General features: G+C 38.0%; 1 long non-coding RNA gene across 1 annotated transcript in view; it reads left to right on the top strand.

The window, feature by feature from the left end:
- Nucleotides 1–17,321, top strand: part of LOC119695733 — a 30,746-nt gene extending 13,425 nt beyond the window's left edge. Inside the window, exon 5 of the long non-coding RNA XR_005255351.1 lies at nucleotides 16,929–17,321. This is a non-coding gene — a long non-coding RNA (uncharacterized LOC119695733). The remainder of the gene's footprint in view (nucleotides 1–16,928) is intronic.
- The last annotated feature ends 1,593 nt before the right edge of the window (nucleotides 17,322–18,914 follow it).

The raw sequence follows: 18,914 nt of genomic DNA, 5'->3' as shown, positions 1-18,914 counted from the left end.
CTAATGAGACAAGTAACTTGTCCTCTTGGCAGCCACTACTCCCAGGAAAACAGTGAATAGTGCAACAAACTGAGCCAAGAGTCGCCATCCCCTCCTCCCATCTATTTTCCACCCCAATTCCTTAGGGATGCTGAGAGCAGGGGAGAGGTTTTGTTCTTATCTCTGCTACTAAGAAGCCTAGAAACAAATTGCCTATCTAGTGTTTAGTATTTGCAGTAAGAGAGGTGGGGGAGAATGATTCCTGCCCACCTGCAGTTAGTTACATGTTACGTGGCAGAATTAGCAGTGGTTTTGTCAGAAAGTCACACAAGTTGTCTGAGAGATTTTACGCAAAAAGCAAGGAGTATGAATAGAACCAGAGACCTCCTTCTTGAAACAACTCCCTTGGGTACTGCCAAGATTTCAGCAGTAGAATTAGGGCCCTTCTTTTAGGAAAGTCAAAGATAGTTTCAGTTCGTTGCAATCTAATCTGTTGCGATAGCATTTGGCATTAAACTCATTCTAACACAGCAGGAAATCTAGCTAATTCTAATGATAAGAATGACTTGATTCAGAACTAAGTTGATTTGATCTCCTTTACATTTCTTCTCTCAATATATGTCCATCTGTTTGGTAGAACTCTCTAAGTTTAGTAAAGAGAGAGGAGAAATTATAACAAAAAAACCCCAAACACTTGAGTTTTCACTTAATATGGGAGTGGTATTTGATCCACATTTTGTATTTTCACACCTTATTTTTTGAAAGCCAAAGAACTGAAAAAGTGAAAGATTTATTTTGAACCTCTGAATTTTTCCACAAACTAATGTGACATTTGCAACTGGGTATTTAGATAAATCAGCCCTAAAGAAGACTAGTAAGCTTTAATACATCACAGCATTTTCTAAGCCATGTCATCCAAAGGGGTGGTAATCCACAATTCTTCTCTCTATTAATCTAGAGACAATACCTAAAAATAGAAGATAACACTACTTTAAAACCTTTGGGATGATAGCCATAAGGTAAGGGAGAGAAATATTCCAGTTTGCTTTTGAGGGACTTGCAGCCCAACTTAAAAAGACATCAGCTTCCTGGTCTTGCTCCAGATTCAGCTAATGGAGTGATTATTAGGAGTACCTAATAATGCTATCAACACCCTCTAGAGCAGATCAATTAATAGCCATAGTAGATATTAAAAAGCCTTAAGATAATTCAAAACAGAACAGGACAATTTGAGCATTATAAGAAAAAAATCATAATCAGGAACCCATGGAATGAATTTTTACATTTGTTAGCAAACTGAAACAGAAGGATGAGTCCCTCAGAACAGATGAAGCAAGGGAAATGAGTAAAAACATATGCAGTTCTAAATGTCATTAGGCCCAGAAAAGAAACAGCTCAAGAAAGTGTTCAGAAAACATTTAATACTTAGAAGACTCTTGGAGACAGCACTCTGCCTACTTGACAAGGCTGTATTTCAGAGCAGGTTAAATGTAACTGGTGAAGGCAGCCTGAGAAATATAAGGATTTGATATTGGAAAGAATTAACCAAACACAGGGAGCAAATAGTATCCTGTTGAGATACCTGAAAGATTCAGCCTAATCTTCGAGAAACTTGAAAAATAAGATTTGTCGTGGACCTTGACCAAATGGAATTATTTCTCCATGTGTAAAATTGCATCTAGAGAAAGAACCAGGGGTAGATTAAGGTAGCCTGCCATGATGTTGGCTACACTTTGTTGTCTTTGCTAGCAGTACACAGTTCCCCCTGGATGGAAGAGGTATATCTACCCTGTTGACTCATGCTTCAAACACAAAAGCCATGTACCCCTGAGAGAGCACAGATTTAGTCTCAATTCCTACTCCAGAAACATCAGAATGTTGTAGGTGTGTTTGCTCCAATAGTTAGACCCATACCCTTCTCCCCAAACATCAAACTGATAGCTATTTGCATGGAAAAAAGGTCAAACAAAAATAGGCAAGCTAAATTTTTCAACAACTGTTCAAAGGGTGAGGATAACAACAGTGAACAGAGAATAAGTTTGGAAACATCAAATGAGGTGATGAATTTATTAAGTTGAGGAATGCATGGCTGACAAATGGGTGCAGCACTTCACAATTAAGCCATCTCAGGCTTCTGGCCAGACCATTTTCATCATTTTTTCAGGTAGTGTAACTAACAGGCTCTGCAGGTAATCTGCAGTATAGAAAAGGCCTCTTAAAAGTCTCTGATTTCTTGATTATGACATTTTTTTACCTGTTCAACTGGAACATTCGCTGTACCACAACAATAATCCAGCAAGCAATTTGCAGGTGACAGGCCAAAGTCATGAGGTCTTTTAGCAATGAATTTTTATCTGAAAATACATTAAAGCAAGTTCAGTGTTAATAATACCCCAAGAGTCTGAAATTGTTCTCCCAATAAAATAGTAATGCAACCTTGGTACCAGGGGACAAACTCAGTGATGGAAATGTAGTTCACGGTGACTCATATTCAAGCCACAGTCTGCTGAGTCAAGTAGTGGTGCTAAATTTTACATTAAACATGTTCTTATTGGAAGTATCTGCTTATTTCAAAGTTGGCAATTTATCACTACTCGCGTGAACTGAATGTGAATCAATGTCACACAGGGAAAGGGGACCTGTATGACCCTATTTTTTGATTGGATTGCTATAAACAAATCTGAACTTGTCCCTAGGTATGGGAGAGAGTACATAAATGCACTAAAATTAAAAAAAAAATGCAAAGTTCATCCTTATTCTACCCCCCAAAAATATTTAAGACAATTAAAAAAAAAAAATCAAGGGAAGCACTAGTATAGTAATATATAGTCCACTTGAGGATGTGATGATAAAGAGAATTAAGTCAAGGAACAGAAGCTACAAGAAGTGGAGTATTAAAAGACAGAAACAAAACCAAGTTAAACAAAAAAATCTGAAAATAAAAACAAAACCACCACTACCATGAAAAAACCAACTACAATGACAAAAACCCTTGGATTTTTAACACTACATTAAGCAACTTAGCCAAAATATAAAATTAATCTGTAGTAGTGAATGCTTAACACTGCACATATCTATTTGTACTGCTACTTCATATGAACTCATATAAGAAGTCCTAAGTCTGACTGCTTTCCTTCACAAAGAGAATCTCATTAGACCATTTTAAAGAACAAAGCACAGATTTGCTTAAGCAACTCCTAGACAGTTGCAGGTTTCATGCTTCATTTTGAGTTTCTCACTCTGCTTTCAACAAAACCAGAAACCAAATCAAACCTAAAAATTTGTTTCATGGTTACTTCTCACATTGCCTGAACCCATCCATTCCACTTTGTGGGGTCTATTTCAATGTTTAATTGTTCTCAAAGGGAAAAAAAGTCTTATATAGAGATGGAGTTATCCCTGAAGCAACCTGTGCCTGCTGAGTCTTGTCCTGTCATCCCGTACTCTTGTGAAGAGTACCTCTGTTTTCTCTGTCACTACCTTGTAGGTTCTGTAAGACTGCAACTATGTTCCACCTCAGTGTGCCTCCATTCGACTCTCTCCAATTGTATCTCTACAGCTGGAGGGGACCAAAGCTGGACACAGTTTTCTCTGTGGTGCACCAGGAAGTGCCGGGTGGAGGGGGACCATCACATCCCTCCATCTCCTACCTGTGCCCCTGCTACTGAAGCACTGGATGGGGATGGCCCATGATGCTGCCAGCCTCAGGGTGGCTCCTGTGCATCTTGCTGTCCCCAGGACCCCAGGGCTGCACAGCCCTTGCTGAGACACAGTGCCCACCTAGATTGCTGCTCAGGATCATTTTGTCCCCAGTAAATATATATATTTACATTTATATTTTTAAGCCTTTTGCAAGTCCCAGGTTAAAAGTCTGTGCCTTTTTTTGTAATATAAGACTAAATTAATTCATGTTAGAGATGTCCAAGCTGGTCACCTGGTTCAGAGAAATAAAGGTTGACATTATAGTAAAAGAGCTCCCCTGTTTCTCAAGTATCACAGAATTCTGTCTTTTCCCTGCTCTTCATGACAGGTCAGCTAAGTCACAGCAGGTTATGTACAACACTTGCATGCCCTCAAGCTGAGCACCTCTGAGGTGCAGCTTATTGAAAAATAGCATGTGATAACAGAAACCATTGCCCTTAGAAGACATCCAGCACACACATATGGTAGAGCTCAAACTTTCATCCACAAGCTACACAGGATTTTATCAGAAAGCTAAACAGGATTTTCCCTGAGAACGAAGGAGGCTGGAGATTAACAAAAACAAGACTTTTTTTTTAATTTTTTCCCCTTTAATTCTGTAAGAATAGAAGAAATCTGCCCTCCGCATAATCCAAACATGAACCAGAACTATAGTTAAGTCTTCTTTTTTCACTGCTCCCTTACAGATCAGCTTTCCACATGAATGATGAAATAAAACTAAAGCATCACTTCAGGGAGAAGCTGCACTTTTCTGCCCATTTCCTTCAAGCCCCTCCCCCTCCCAATCAAGTTTGAGATTGATTCCTTCAATTAGAGAAGCTACTGTCCTTGACAGGGTGAAAATATTTTTACCAGTTTTCAGCTTTTCCATTTGAAAGGCATAAGAAAGTTGTTTTCATAGAGTGTAGGTAAGTGGAGGAATTAGTTGTGGCACGACATATGGATGCTGCAACCGCAGAAGAGAAGTCTATAAAACACACAGACACTAAGCCTCTTAAAATCTTTTTATTTCAGTGCTGGGAGACAAAACAGTAAAAAACATCCTTGTTCTTTTGTTCTGCTCTAGCAATTCTTATCTGTCCACTTTCAGAGATAAAGTTCTGAGCTGAATGATTGCTTGTCTTGGTTTATTGGTGGCCTCCCCTATGTTTTTATAGTTTCATTTTGCTGACACAAAATTGAAACAGATAAACTGCGACTTAAAAAGGTATACATACTTCCTGTAGTTGTATCCAAAAGGCTAAGGCCACCTAGGGATTTCCTTCAGTAGTTAATCAGGGTCCAAACCCTACAAATGGAGGCCACATCTGCACAAATTCTCTATGTTTGTTCACTAAATCTAACAAAGTATTCAAAAAAGGTTAAATGTGGTTGTCAGGTTTGTAGTTTAGAACTTGGAAAAAACATAATCAGTTCTTTTAATATCATGCACTTTTGTTCAACTTACTTCAGAAATGCCTTGGAGTAAAAACTTTTCAATATTATTACCATTAAGAGCATCTCTTTCACTTTGACATGCTAACCCTTGCAATTTATACAGAATGCCAGAACTGTACAGCCCTAGGTCTTTAGCAAATTGCTAATTTCAGAATCAGATCCTACAAAAATTGTGACAGTTAACTAATTATGTTAACTCTTTCAAGACTAGTTCTTTAGTCTGAATGGAAATGAGGCATTTGCGTAAGTTATCTAGGTACTAGCTAACTGTAGGACAGAATCCTAGCATTTTTATCTCTCCTTCTTGCAACAGTTTGTTTTATGAATGCACCAATAGAGAAATTGAGGCAATATCCCAAGAGCTTCATATTTTATTTTCCTGTTATGATAGATGGAGCTCCATAGGCAGATTATTTTTTAATGTGATATAAGATTAACAAAGGCCTCTCCCATTCAAGGAAAAAAGTATAAAAGAATAGCATTGATTTGAAATTGTGCCTAGTGCAGACGGTGATCACACTGATGTAACTGCTCCAGAGTTATGGAATAAATTGCAGTCTTTTGATCAATGCTTGATCAAAATGAAATTGATATTCAGAAGCTGGATTTCACTGACAGCTGTGGCTCCCAGAATACTCGTTAAAATTCAAACACTATCTTAAAGATTTTCCTGGTTTGAGACTTGTTTTGAACAAAGTAAAATCTCAAAAATATAAAGCAGTCACGAATGGCAGGATATCAAATCTAGCATAATCTTCAAGTGGACCTTTCAAAGTAATTCACATTCTAGAGAGCTAATTAATACATGAAAACATCTAGTTACTAAGGTAAAAAAGTTAAATTTCTCATATGATACTGCAATGTTAATTTATCATATTAAATACTTCACAAATAATAAGTCCTGGAGACTGTACAAAGCAGATGTGGACAGTTCTGTGCTTTACTTTAGAATCTGTATTATCCTGTTCTAAATTTTAAAACTAGTAATGCTGATTCCATCATTCAGTCAAAATCAAGAAGCTGCAGGATTTTCCTTCAAATGATAGGATCATAGAACCATTTAGATTGGAAAATACCTGTGGGATCATGAAGTCAAACTGTAAACTTAAAACTGCCAAGTCCTTAAGCACCATGTCTTTTAAATACCCACAGGGATGGTGACTCCACTACTTCCCTGGGCAGCCTGTTTCAGTGCCTGACAGCCCTATGCCTGAAGAAAGTGTTTCTAATATCCAATATAAACCTCTTCTGGCATAACTTGAGGCCATTCACTTTTGAAAGAGACCGACCCCAACCTCAGTACAACCTCCTTTGTCGTATTTGTAGAAAGCAGTATGATCCCTCCTGAGCCTCCTTTTCTTTGGTTTAAATAACTCCCAAGCCCTCAGCTGCTCCTCACAGGACCTGTGCTCCAGACCCTGCCCCAGCTCCATTGCCCTTCTCTGCACTCTCTCCAGCTCCTCAGTGTCTTTCCTGCAGTGAGGGCCCAGAGCTGGACACAGCACTCGAGGTGTGGCCTCACCAGTGCCCAGCACAGGGGGACAATCCCTGCCCTGCTCCTGCTGGCCACACCATTGCTGATCCAGGCCAGGATGCCATTGCCCTTCTTGGCCACCTGGGCACACCCTGGCTCATGTTCAGCTGCTGTCACCAGCACCCCCAGGTCCTTTCCAGCCACTCTGTCCCAGCCTGTGGCACTGCCTGGGGTTGTTGTGACCCAAGGGCAGGACCTGGCACTTGACCTTGTTGAACCTTGCAATGCAGCCTGACTAGATTCCTCTGCAGAGCCTTCCTGCCCAGCAGATCAACACTCCCACTCAGCTTGCTGTCATCTGTAAACTGACTGAGGGTGCACTTGATCCAGACAATTGATTAAGATATGAAACATGACTAGCCCCACTCATGACTGGCCACCAGCTGGTTGTAACTCCGTTCCCTACCACTCCCTGTGCCCAGCAATCCAAGCAGTTTTTACCAAGTAAAGAGCACACCAGTCCAAGCCATGAACAGCTGATTTTGTCTGGGTGAATGCTGTGGGAGACAGTGTCAAAGGCTTTACTGAAGACCAGGCAGACAACATCCACAGCCTCTCCCTCACATTCTAGCCCAGTCTCTCTGTCACAAAGGGAGATCAGGTTGGTCAGGCAGGACCTGCCCTTCATAAACCCACCTGGCTGCATCTGATCCCCTGTTTGTCCTGTACATACCACGTGACAGAACTCCAGGTGATCTGCTACATATATTTCCATCCATTCAGCTTCTCCATGAACACTATAGAAATGGGGTAACAGTGGAAGAATTTACTCTGCTATAATTCCACTTTATTTTTCCCTAACCTCATCTCATTATATTTCCCCAAGAACCGCATCCTCTCTGCAAATAAGTAAGTACTATTTCATCAGTACAAAGCAGCTATTTTAAAAATGATGATTGTTCAGCTATAAAAGGTTCTACTTAATTCATATAAATTATATATGTAAATTTAAGCCTAAATAAAAGCCATGTTCCCATGCTACATATATATTCTATTTCTAAATAGGATAACCAGTGTCAGATATATAAGATAATAATAAAGTTTTATAGGTAATATACGTATTTAATATTTCATTCTAATCCTCATTACATAAGGGCTAAGGTAATTACAGGAATCCTTATTATCTCTCATTCTTCCATCCTTATTTTCTTATTTGCTATCCTAGTGCATAACTATGTTTTAGACAAGTAATTTCATGGACTTATGCACAGATCCTTTTTCCTGAAAGGTACAGTTAATTTAGAACATCCCTCCAAGGTACTTTTGTAGTTACAATCATCTCGTTTATTGTGCATTTGCTTGCACTGACAAAAGACAGTCTCTTCTGTCATTTTGCCTTCCCAGGCACCTAACTTTGTTATGCTCTTCCAGTTCTTCATAGCCTTCTCTCTCCAACAGTCATAAGCGATTTCATATCATCTAATCAAATGAGTAAATGCTATCAGAACATTCTGAGAAGGGGGAGAGAAACATATTTTTTCTGATTTTTTTTCCAGTTACAGGACTGGTTAGTATGAAGAAATATCTACTTTTTTCTCTATCACAGTTTTGCATAACACTACATAGCTGTAACATAATACTACAGATAGCTGAATCGGTCGTTACAGTCCTTTCTTATTTTGGATATTTTTTCCTAGTTCAGATGTTAGGGCTTCCTCTTCATTTGAGTTTAACAACAATGAAGTTTCCAGGCACCTTCGCTTTGTTCCACTGCCATCACCATCATCCTTTAGTTCTGAGCACCACAGGGTGTCAGGGATGAACCAGCTGCACTCCCCTATCTACAGAAAAAGAATCAAGTAAAAGATAATCAACTGCTTGTTTACTGTGATAGTTATCCATTCATAAATGGAGCTTGTCTCTTCAGAAATATAGGGCAGAGCCACAAACAGTGAGCACCAACGAGAGAGATAACAGGCTGCACAAAGCTGGTGAAGGGAGCTTTGTTAGCAGTGACAGCTACAGGAGCAACCACATGTCATTACTGCTCCTTAAGAGTTTGGTCTTTACAGCACAGGATTCAGGGACTGGTGTTACATTTCTGCAGTGAGTAATTTGTCACATACACATTAACTTCTCAGAAGTAATTACTGATTTTGTTAAGTTGTGGGTATGCCTGCCCACAAAATAAGGGTGATGGTTTGCTTGGATTGTCAAGAGCTGGTACGGAAAACTGGATCAGTTTATTTAAAAAAAAACAAAAACAAACCAAAAAATTGCAACAATATCTTAAATAAATTCAAAGAGACGAGATTAAAAGAAAGGTCTCAGAAATGCAAGGCCATTCCTATACCTAGGAAAATGCTTAGACATGTAATCATATTTATCTTTGCTCTAGAACAAAAGAACCAACAGGCACTCATGTCATGATCCTGTTGGAAAACAGGGGTATTATAATAAAAATACATAGCTGTCCAAAATGGTCACAAGCCTTAACGTACAGAAGACATTAGAAATCTGCTGAATTTTTTAGGTGACTCTACCTTTTGTTGATATGGAGTACCTGATGAACATCTATTTTGTCTTTGTTCTTAATCTAACGTACTTTTGAGGATAATTGTATGGACGAGTTGCAATAAAAGCTGACTTCATATCAAAATTTTTACTTCTGCTACATTTACTACTAATACACAATTATGTTATCCAGAAAGCCCTGAGATTGATGTCTTCTGCTTCCTTTTAAGTTTTGAACATTTTATGACATCTCACTTTTATCAGTTGTTTACAAGCACAGACAGTGTGCAGAACTTTCAGGTTTCTTTTCAGGTGTCATTCTGCAGGTGAATCAGAATAAGTTTTTGGGCAACCTGTCTTCTTGGATAGCTAAAAATAAAATAAGCTAAGGAGCTTATTTTGCCATTAGGAATGTTGTCTTTTTCTTGAGACCTAGGACAGTTCATGTACTCAGCGCTGGTGAGGCCACGCATTCAGTGCTGTGTCCAGTTCTGGGCCCCTAGGTTTAGGAAGGACATTAAGATGCTCAAACCTGTCCAAAGAAGGGCAATGAGGCTAGTGAGGGGCTGGGAAGACAGGCCCTGTGAGGAAGGACTGAGGGAGCTGGGGGTGTTTAGCCTGGAGAAAAGGAGACTCAGGGGTGACCTTATCACCCTCTACAACTTCCTGAAAGGTGGTTGTAGTCAGGTGGGCGTTGGTCTCTTTCTCCAGGCAGCAACTGACAGAACAAGAGGACACAGTCTTAAGCTGCATCAAGGGAAGTTTAGGTTAGGAAAACCTAAGTCATCAGGAAAAACCTACACCATCAGGAAAATATTCTTCACTGAAAGTGATTTGGCATTGGAATTATCTGCCAGGGAGCTGCTGGAGTCACCATCCCTAGAAGTGTTTTAAAAATTTAAAAATGACTGGACATGGCACTCAGTGCTGTGGTTTAGTTGATGACGAGGTGTTAGGTAATAGCTTGGACTTAATGACCTCAAAGGTCTTTTCCAATCTAGTTCATTCTGTGGTTTTGTGATTCTGAGATTCTGTGGTTCTGTGATGTGTTTTTCACCTACTTACCATGTTCACAAATATTTGGTGCTTTACTGTGGGAACCCAGGGTGAGTCCCAACACTTTACTTGATGTAAAAGAACATGGACTACATCCAGTATTAAAGATCTCTCTCTTCAGTCAAAAAGATGTTATGTAAAAATTTCATAATTTCATTGGACTCAGTATGGTACAGGGCAAATAAAACAAGTTCAGCAACACTGTAAATTACATTGGCTTAGGCTGTACTACCACAAATATGGGCTGAATTATTCTGTCATAGAAAAGGAGGATTACTACAGATGCTGGAAAAGATCAGAGCATTTTTAGCCCATAAATCACAGCTTACTTAAAAGTTTCTTTGCAATGATTATGAAAATCTGGAAGGAAAGTCAATAAAAAATTCCTAATTTTTACAGTAACTAGTTTACACAATTACATATTTTTAAAAAGATTAATCAGTTCATCACAGTGACTTCCAACTTATTGTATTTCCAGGAGAGCTTTCTGCAGTAGAAGAGAAAAAACATATGGCTTAAATTTTTGGCAGCTTAAGTTACAAGAGAAAACAAGATTCACTATCATTCACCAGTTCAGAAAAACACAGGCAGAGAACATCCAAGTGCACTATAAACCTACTGGTTTCTACTCTAAATGGTGCATGCTGTATAGGCAATTAAATGTAAAAAATAGGCTTTGAAGTTTTCAATCTTTTTACCCTGAAGTATGGTGTTTTATCACAAAGAGCTGTTGCTGGAAAGTACAAGGGAGAGAAGAGCTGACTCAAAAAGATGCCCTCTTATCTACTGCTTGTCTACTGACTGGATCTCATGAGTGAAGTGGAGATTGCTGTCTGTCTTGGCCTCAGTAACCACAAAGTGATAAAGTTTAAAATCTCTGTTGACAGGACAAAATGTGCCAGCAAAACCTCAACTCTGGACATAAGGAGGACTGACTTCTCAGTTCAAGCTGTTCAGGAATTTAGTTAAGTGAAGTCCCTGGGAAAATGTTTTTGCAGGTGCTGGGGCCCATCAGTGCTGGTCAGTTTTTTAAAATCACCTCCTTAGGGCACAGGAGCAGGCAATTCCCAAATGCTGGAAGTCAAGCAGGGGAAGCAGAAGGCAGAACAGGAATCTTCTCTTGGAAATAAGGCAAAAAAAGGAAGATGAATGTCCAGTGGAAGCAAGGTTGTGTGACATGAGAAGAACACAAAGATGCTGCTTTCCAGTGTATGGAGAAAATTTATGTGGCCAAAGCTGGAGTTGAAGCTGGCCAGAAATGTGTGAGAGAATAAAAAAAGTTTTAAAAATATATTAATGACAATAGGTAATGTAAAATTAACATCAGCTGATTAGAGGATGAGGATGGTCCCCTCACAAATGGGGACATGGACAAGGCAGAGGTTTAACATATTCTTTGCCATTGTCTTCAGCACAGATGATAGAATAAATAGAACAAGGGGATTGCAATGCCCTGAGCTGGAGGACCATGACTGTGCAAAAACCACCAACTTCCATCAACCCTGATGCTGTGCACTTATCAGCTGCTGCAGCTGGATCCCTACAAATCTATGGGCCTGATGGGATTCACCTGAGAATCCTCAAAGAAATGGCTGATGTCATTGCAAAACTCTCAGTGATTTTTGAGCAGTGTTGGGATTCCTGAGAGGTCCCAGCTGACTGAAAGCTGGTGAATGTTGTCCCAGTTTTCAAGAAGGGCACGGAAGAGGATTGCAGAAATACAGGCCTGTCAGTCTCATTTCTGTGCCTGGTAAATGTGGAGAAGATTTTTGTGTGAGGGATTGAAAAATATTTGAAAGACAATGCAGTCTTTGGTCACAGCCAGCACAGCTTCATAAGAGGCAAAGTCCTGTTTATTAAACCTGCTTTCCTTTCAAGACAAGGTAACCCAATCAGATGGTGAAGGGAATCCAATTGATGGAATCTTTTGGGTTTTCAGTAAAACTTTGGATACTGTCTCCCAGTGCATCCTTGTGGACAAAATGTCCAGCCCACAGCTGGATAAATACATCCCCGTGGTTAGTGAGCAGCTGGCTCATAAGTCAGGCACAAAGAGTTACAGTGACTGTGACATCAGACTGGTGACCTTTCCCTGGTGGGGGCATCCATCTTAGGCCATGTGGCCTTCAGCTTCTTTGTAAATGACTTGGGTGTAGTCCCTGGAAGGCACAGTGAGCAAGTTCACAAATAACACAGATCTGAGAGGAGGTGTTGAATCCCTCACGGGTAGGGAGGCCCTGCAGAGAGACCCTGACGAATTAGAGAGATGGGCAATCACCAACCATATGAAGTTCAACAAGGGCTGGTGCCAGATTCTGCACCTGGGATGGGGCAGCCCTGGATGTACAGACAGACTGGGGAATGAGAGGCTGGACAGCAGTGCCATGGAAAGGGCCCTGGGGCTCTGGTCCATGGCAAGTTGAACATGAGCCAGCAGTGCCCTGGCAGCCAGGAGGGCCAAGGGTGTCCTGGGGGCATCAGGGACAGCATTGCCAGCCGGGCAAGGGAGGGGATTGTCCCGCTCTGCTCTGCACTGGGGCAGCCTCACCTCGTAACCAGATATTCCAAATTTGAAATGTGCTATGAACATGGTGACTCTAATTATGATTCTGATGGTGACTAGAGTTGGGAAGATAGAAAACAGCAAAGAACCTTTGAGATTTCAAATGGGACTATCCAAATAATTAGACTTTTAAATGAAATTAAAGAAGACTAGTGCTTTCTTTAGACAGTATGTTCTATGACCTGAAGTTTTGCTGGCCAAACAACACTACAGGGTGAGGTATTTCAGGAATACAAAGAGTAATTAATCAATGATTATATGATGACTAACATCAAATAACAGTAATTAATGGAGAAGAAAAACTTAAAAATTCCAATTAACATAAGAAATGGCAAGCTGTTCTCAAATAGAGAAAAGACACCCCCCTACAGTTGTTGTAATATACAGGAGTAATATGCAAATTCTAGAGCTTCATCCAGACTAGGAAAACCCTAACTCTTTTAGTTCCTGAAGTGACTTCTTCAGGATCTTATTTTTCCCTCAGGAAAAGATTCATGACAAGTGTAGCATACACAACTGTAACATACAGAGCTGTGAATAATACAGATGCATAAAATGAAAACAAGGTCAGACAAACTTTGTGAAAGTAACAGAATATTAATGTTTTCTGACATAATTTCTGGTTTTATATATGTAAAGTCCTCGAAGATAAAGCTAAAAAAAAAAAGGAAAAAAAAAAGCCTAATCTATTTAAAATTTCATCTAAAAGAGGACTTCACAACACAGAGCTTCTCAGAGGATTACATATGTTTGTCAAAGAGCATCCTGAACTATGCTGGTAGGAATCTAGGACAAACTGATTGCACTGCTAAGGCACTGCCTTATGGTTGAACTTAGAACAGCTGGGGCCTTTCTTTCATGTTATTGCAAGCTGCACCTATGGGGTCATATTGAAGCACACTACAGATATTCTGTATTTCTATATTAAGATAGCAATTTAAATTTATTTTATTTAGGAAGAAAGCTGACATTTGATCCAGAGGACTGTTAATCAAATCAGATGGTGTCTTAGCAAGCTATTCAAGTGGGATGCTTATGCTCTCTTTCAATTTAAACTACAGAATAGACTAAAACAAATTAATAACATCCTCAGAAAGTATTTTCTTTTTGCTAGTAGATTTGTACATCAATATAAATAGCTCATAAAGAAGCTTAGAGTTAATTCAATCATATAAAAAGAACTGCCTCATAAACCCCATCTCTTTTCTAACTGCAACAATATCCACTTACAGCCTAATTTTCAGAGACACCAATTAACCTAGTGCACCCCAGAATCCCTTGTGCTTATTTTCTCTTTCCTTCAGGAATGTCATCTTTTCCAGGACTAATCTTTGGGTTTCCTCTGGAGAGTGATTCCATACCACATATCTGACACTGCAGAACTGCTGAGGTAGAAGCAACACAAATAAACTAGAGGAAATGAAGAAGGATTTAAGGAAAAACAATTTATATAGTTCACATGATCAAGATGAGTAGTTAGATAGTAGTTACAGTACAACCTAAGTTGCAGAGACAATACGTAACCTATGCTTTTCTTTCTTGAGGCATGGTCTCATAAAACATTTCAGAACTAAAATACTTTAAAAAATCATTAAAGATGTCATAAGACTTTATCATAATTTAATTTTCTTAAAACACTAAAAAAATAAACCAACAAAATTTTTTTTACATTTTTATTTGGTATTAAAGGTTTGAAAATTATTATTTTACACTGGTCACATGTATTAATGTGATATATAATAATATATAAAATATATTATACATATTAATTATATAATAATAGATATTAATATATAATGGAATATACCTTGCACTATTATGTTATTATTTTTAGCTGGAGATGTGTGCTGGAATAAGTACACCATTAAAAAAAAAATTCTCTTTTAATTTCTTTCTAAAAATAAATTTGCCAAAATGAAAAGACCATAATCACTGAAACATGCACAAGTTTACCTATGTGCTTTGACCAGCCACAGTCAGACCACCATTGTAATTTTCATGAGTATAGATCAACTTTACAGAGCAGGAGAAAAGCAGGAAGAGTGATCAGAGACCAATGCACACTCTGTATCAAAGATTATTCCCTTTAGATGAGTTATCCTGGGTTATTCAAAGCTTACATAAGCCTCTTTTAGAATGTTTTTATACATCTGAAGACAGGAAGCAATCAGTTCATGGTCACAGGAGGACAAGAAGTAATAATCATTTAAGTTAAAATATTTAGGCTGGATATTAGAAATGCTTATTTCAAGACAGGCATAAACTGCCTGTGGATGTCATGGAATATCCATAATTTCTCATTTCTTAAGAAATTTCTATATTTCTTAAAACCACAGATAATTCACAGGTATTGAGAGAGAATTATAAATTAGTGCTGGTATTGGGTATGGAACTATAAGACAAGTTTCCAGGATCCCTTTTAGTCAATGATTGAAAATTAGGTTTATTTTATATTCTGCCAGCATATTCTGTTTAAGGTCTGGAATAAATTTTAAGGTCTAAATAAAAATTTTATATATTTATTTTATATATTTAATATATTTATATATTTTATATATTTTATTTTATAGTAAATTTTTATATCACTTTATTTAACATATTTGTCCCCTGTTAAGGTCTGATTATAAAATTAGCCAAATAAATAATGCTATAAAGAAAAATAAATACATAAGAATGCAGTTTAATGAGTTAAATTATGCTAGTCAGATATGAGACTAAATGCACTTTAAAAGTTTATGGGCCATTTTGAAAGAAATTCTGCTTTGAACTGGATTATGAAAGATGTAATATCACCAAAGCCCTCAACCAAAGGCATCAATGCTAGACCTCACTATATTATTTAGTAACACATTTTATTCAGAAGAAGTAAAGAGTCACATTTTCTGTTTGATTTTTTGTGCACAGAGTAAGTTTAAGATGCAAAGTTAACTTGCCAAGAGCTTCTGAAAAATTTGAAAGGTCACATGAAACCTGTTAGAAAAAAAAATCCATCTTTGAAGCTAGATTCATTTTATCATTCAGTGTCAATCGAAAAATCTCCTTCTGGGAAGGCTGCTTTCCATAATTGATGAAGTTCATAATGCGACAGGTGGTGACAACCATGATTGATTATGTGCCATTTAATATACTGCAATGTATTGGTGTCAATGATTGGATAAATCAGATTGCTTATCCAAGACACAATATGCAAATTTCCTTTGCAAGGACACCACTGCTAACAACTATTGAGAAGGCTCTGTCCAGTGTCTAGCATTTTAGATTTATGGTAGGTAATGAGAAAAATAGTATGTCTTCTTTCTCTGGTAACAAAAGAAGCCACTTCACTGTTGCAGAAGTCTTCTTTACCTTGGATCCTTCTGGAAAACTGTATTTTGATTAGAATTCCATATTTCTTTCCTACATTGCTTTTTATTGGAAAGCTTATAATGCAGTAATTTGCTGTAGCTCCTTTAATTTAGTGGAAACACTGATACAATTATTTTAATCCCTTCCAACACTCCCTGTATTGGATGTCTGTTTATTCAGCTTTTAAAGTTTCCTTTTTGTGTTTTAAGCTAGGTCATGCAAGAAACACAGAGTATACAAAGCACCAAATCAAGGCCTTAAAACAAGGCACACTCATTGAAATAGTTGTGCAACTCATATTTATTCTGCAGACCTCAGTGAAGCCACAACATCTATCAGCAGGCAGACCCATAGACCTTTATCCCAGGGCAAATCTGCCACTGGAATAAGAGGGAAAACCCTGGCTGCAATACTGAGTGACACTACAGGAGGTCTGTCATCTTCTGGGAGCACAGAGACAGGTCTTCAGAGAGTAGTCTGGATTAGGCTGCCCATCCCAGAACACTTTCTCTCACCACATTCTTGAATAAGGAGTGGAAGGGGTCTGTGTAACAACTGAAGCTGTTTATGCCAGCTGAACTCTCAAAAAAGTATGACCGCACAGCTGCTCTAAGTCATTGAGTTCTTTTGCTTCTGATGGTTTTGTGACGATTTATATCTGCTAAGACTCTCCAAAATAATTTGAATCACAGAGTTGCATAGCTGTAAAGAGAAGATTGAGTAGGCAGCGATGATTATGCTTATGGTTATTGTTTTGTCACATGAAACTGCAAAAGCATTTAATGAATGAGTCATGGTGAATTATGTTTAAATTATAGACTCTGACTCACTGATTTTCACATTGTTTTATCCTTCCAGCGTTCTTCTATAAGAATCTAAGAGATAAGAAAGAGCCTGCTCTGTCAGGCCTGGAAAATTAGAAAAGGCCTATTCATCTACAACCAACCCGTCAGAAAGGCTAAGAATAAGGAGCAGATCACCCTAACCAAGGAAAGAAGTTTTTTTTCATATTTGATGTGTCACAACTTGGGGGAGCTACATGCTGGAAAATCTACACAAAGCCTTCTTTAGTAAGTGACAGAACAATCCTATGTATGGCATCCCAGCATCTGAAGCTGTATTTTTCTTGGTTGGTCTTGACTGATTTCTTCACTAGAAATAACCAAGCTAAATCAATTGTCTCTCTGAAGGAAGAAACAAAAGTTTTTGTTTAAATAAAATGAACTTTTCCTAGCCACAGTATTTAACCCTTAATAAATTCCTGGCCTGTTTTTTGGGGTTTTGTTTTGTTTTGGTTTGGTTTTGGTTTTGGTTTTGGTTTTTTTGTCTGAAGTAAATAGTCTTCAACATTACTCTTTACTTTGTACAACACAACTCATGCCAGTATTAGCTAGTGTCCCAGTAGCTCCCTGTTAGCTTGCAGCACTAAGACACTGAGAACATGCAGAAAGTGGCCCTGCTGTAGAAAGCCTCAGTTAGAGCTAACAGAGTTTTGGGCAGTGTCTATTCCCACTGCCTCCGGCCGTCTGGTGATAAATGTCGCTCATATGGCAGCATGTATTTCTATGTGACACACTGCTAACTGAAAGATCAATTTCATGGGGTGAAAAAAAAATGCATAGAAAACTATCGATATACCTACGTATGTTTAGGTAGCATTTTAATCTCTATATAGGTAAATGTAAACAGAAAATACATAGATATACTGAAAAATATAGAGGTATCCAAATATAAAGTAGATTATCAGTAGATATGTAGTAGAAATATAAATAAATTAATATATTAGGTATTATTTTTCTATATAGATAGCTATAATTATATCTAGACATATCTATTTAAATATACATGTGTATTATATGCATACATCTATGTAAAATATTTGCAGAGAATATGTATCTATACATGTAAAACATATGTATACTATAGATTTAGAAAAATATATCTGAGATATATTGATTTTGGAAAAAAAAGGCTTCAGTATGAACCGTGACAAGTCAAAACACCTATATTCAATAAAGAAAAACACATCATACTTTGGATTTTAATAGACTGTTTCATCTCAATGGGAACACACATTAAGACTTTTAATTTAAAAATACAGCATTTTTAAATTTTTTTTTATAAAAATACAGCACCAAATTACTAGATAATATGTTGCATTACTCTTCCAAGATTTGGCTTCACTGAGCATTCTAAAATCAACAGAATCATCTTGAGTTTATGCTAGTGTTTTTGCTAGGGTTTATTAATCTAGTGATAGTTAGACTATTTTCATAATTCCAACATTGCTGAAAAAATCTAAGGTATTTGTTATGCCAGAGGAATGTTTCGACAGTGGATTTCAGATACAGACCAATCCAACAACCACTAAAAATCTTAAGGGATACAATACTTCAGTTCAGTACCAGAAAACTGGTAGAAATGCTCAGTGTTATAAGTAATCTGTTGCATCAGCCTGGAATCTCAGTCCACTGCTCACTGTGGACTTATAGAGACACTAAAAGCCTTTGTTTTAAAGAACATCTGTCACATCTGTAATTTTATCACTTTTCCTCAGCTTCAATTCTCACTGTTTAAACAGCTAAAGGCTAGTAGCAGGCCACCATGTTATGAGGTAATTGTGTTTACTGAGCTCAAAATCATCACATGAGCTTGTGGTCTGAAAGGGATGACCAGGCTTCAGGAACCAGGATGAAGAAACAGCTCTCTGAAGAGAACACACACAAAAGAAGGTAGCCATGGTCAGTCTCTTGGGAGGACAAGAGATTTGTTTTTCAGGGTCTACCCTGCCTGCACAGGGCTGAAATCTGTTTTGCAGGACACTAAGTAATCTTCCTACCTGTT

Source organism: Motacilla alba, chromosome Z, assembly GCF_015832195.1.
Source record: "Motacilla alba alba isolate MOTALB_02 chromosome Z, Motacilla_alba_V1.0_pri, whole genome shotgun sequence".
Lineage (NCBI taxonomy): Eukaryota > Metazoa > Chordata > Aves > Passeriformes > Motacillidae > Motacilla > Motacilla alba.
Note: the sequence above shows the minus strand (reverse complement) of the source record. Positions and strands in the feature narration are given on the sequence as shown.